Genomic DNA, 2500 nt, shown 5'->3' with positions numbered 1-2500 from the left:
ATTAATATATGGCCCGCTCCTCGATCATACGTCTTAAAACCTGAGTCAGGAACGTCCTTGCGAAGGAACAGGATACACCTTCTAAATGGAGAGTGATGAGGAAGGTGTCAGGTCAGCCGCAGAAGGAAGCGGCGGTTGCTACATCACCATGAGAACGATCGTTGATTAACACTCCTCCAGAAAGGAGCTTGTACAGAACCAGGAGTGGCCGAACTGTGAAGCCCCTTGACAGGCTTATTAATAACTCGTAACTGACCTTGTACATTCCTCCTTTTCCATGTTGAGTTGTTTTGAGGAGCTAACATCTAAAGTTTTCGCATTTATTCGTTTATCCGTTTTTGCTGCTGATTTAGGTACTCATTCCCCTATGTAATCACCAGTTAGCCTCAATGGGAAGGTGTGACATATATTTCCGGTCACATGACTTATTGGCGGTTCGTTGTAGTTGGGAGCGGCCATTTTTGTATGTGTTGCGTTCTGTTGGTCAATAAACTTGATAAAAGCGACGACGTACAAGCTGGCCAATTTGCATTGAAACAAAGGAATACTAAAATGGCGGCCATTTTGGAATAAGGTGTATGAAGCAACTGATGTTGGTCTTGAGCTGGTCATTTGTGGGTCCAAATGTCCCCGTGATGAATGAATGTAAAGAACGAAATTGTATATGAAATTAATCATATACGGAACTGCGGATCGACATGAAATCAAGTGAGCTATGATCCTCGCATTTATGAATACAGTTACCCGGCCACTATAGTAATATTGTGTTCTTGTAGCAGAATAACTTGAAGAACAAGGTATGCAATAATACACGCCTGCATACACATGCAAAATTAGTGGTCGGGTAATTGGCATTTCAAAAATTCTTCAGAAATAAACTGATTAAGTTATCGATGCCATTTTCGCCAACCACCTGAAGTGAAACAAGGCCAAAAACAGTATCTAACAAAGATAATAGTTTTGGCTCCATTCGTAGCAGCTGAGCACAACCCTCTTTTTTAACGTCATTCTAAAACATTACTATACACCATACATATACCACTGCTTGCAACATAACAACCACAACCACCAAAGATAGCCGTAAAGACTTATTGAACCCTTTAAAAACAGGAGCGACCTCAGATTTCAATACCCGGACTAGGGGAGGGGCAAGGGGGGCAGTTGCCCCCCCAAAAAAATATTCCCAAAAAAATTAATGTTGTCTCTTTCTGGAGTGTTGGGCAGACAATTTAAACTTTATTGATATTACCTTTCAAACTTTTCACAACCGATCCGCTCGCCTTGATTGATAAATATATATTTGAAGGAAATCAATTTGGAGACATCATAGACTAATCTGTTAGTTAGCGATACATCAATAGTTTGATACTAATAACTATATAAAAAAAATTATTGGGTAAACACAAATGGCTGGTAAAACCAGTAGTTTACAAAACCTTAACCTCTAAAAGTACCTGTCTTTCTAAACTTGGACTGATTAATGCTTACTTTTGACGAAATATCCATAAAAGCAGGCCCGTAGGAAAGGGGAGTGCGACGGGCCTTGTTCTTTTTAAATAGTGACGTTCTCTAACACTGTAAAATGCACACGTAAAGCGTCTCGGCGCAAAAAAAAACCATTTTGACGTTCAAATGTTGGAGTAATATCCACGCTGTTAAGTTTGCTTTTGGCTGCCTGTTTTAATAATAATAATAATAATAATAATAATAATAATAATAATAAATTTAGTACTTGTATAGCCCATTCCAAAACATGTCTCAATGGACTTTACAATAAAGAGAAATATTCAAAAAATGATACCAATTTGTTTTAAAAAATTATATGAGAAAAGTAATAAATATCTGGATATATAAAAAAAGATATATATATAGATGGTTCCAGTACTTATAGGTGCACACGAAGAGAAAGCACGTCTACCATAGTAGTTTGTTCTCATTCTAGGGACACGGAGGAGATGTTTTGATCCAGATCTTAAAGATCTAGTTGGCACATACAGGTGTAATAAGTTCCTTAAATAGTCTGGAGCAAGCCCTTTCAGCGATTTGTACGTCAGTAAGAGTATCTTGTAAATTATTCTCTTCTTGATTGGAAGCCAGTGAAGTTTCGTCAATACTGGTGTGATATGTTCTTGCCTCTTGTTTTGTGTAACCAATCTTGCTGCGGAGTTTTGAATTCGCCGAATTGGAGCTTTCTTTATCTGGAAGCCCGTATAACAAGCTGTTACACTGGTCGAGTTTAGATGGAATCAGGGCATGGGTGAGTTTTTCCGTGGTTGCATTGTCAAGATATCTTCTAACTTGCCCAACACGTCTCAGAGAGAAAGATGCAGATTTGCAGAGTTGGTTGACATGTGCATTCATGTCAAGATGGCAGTCTAGTGTTACACCACGATCACGGACTGATCTTGGTGTAACACTAGACTGCCATCTTGACATGAATGCACATGTCAACCAACTCTGCAAATCTGCATCTATCGTACGTCCCTCAAAACGTACGAAA

At 38.8% G+C, this 2500-nt stretch overlaps 1 protein-coding gene across 1 annotated transcript in view; it reads right to left on the bottom strand.

Annotated features, from left to right (window-relative positions):
• The window catches only part of LOC138008335 (cystinosin homolog), a 14119-nt gene that overhangs the window by 10494 nt on the left and 1125 nt on the right, over window positions 1-2500 (bottom strand). The window lies entirely within an intron of this gene.

This window comes from Montipora foliosa, chromosome 6, assembly GCF_036669935.1.
Source record: "Montipora foliosa isolate CH-2021 chromosome 6, ASM3666993v2, whole genome shotgun sequence".
NCBI classification, from domain to species: Eukaryota; Metazoa; Cnidaria; class Anthozoa; order Scleractinia; family Acroporidae; genus Montipora; species Montipora foliosa.
The sequence above is the reverse complement of the archived record's forward strand: the minus strand, read 5'-3'. Positions and strand labels throughout refer to the sequence as shown.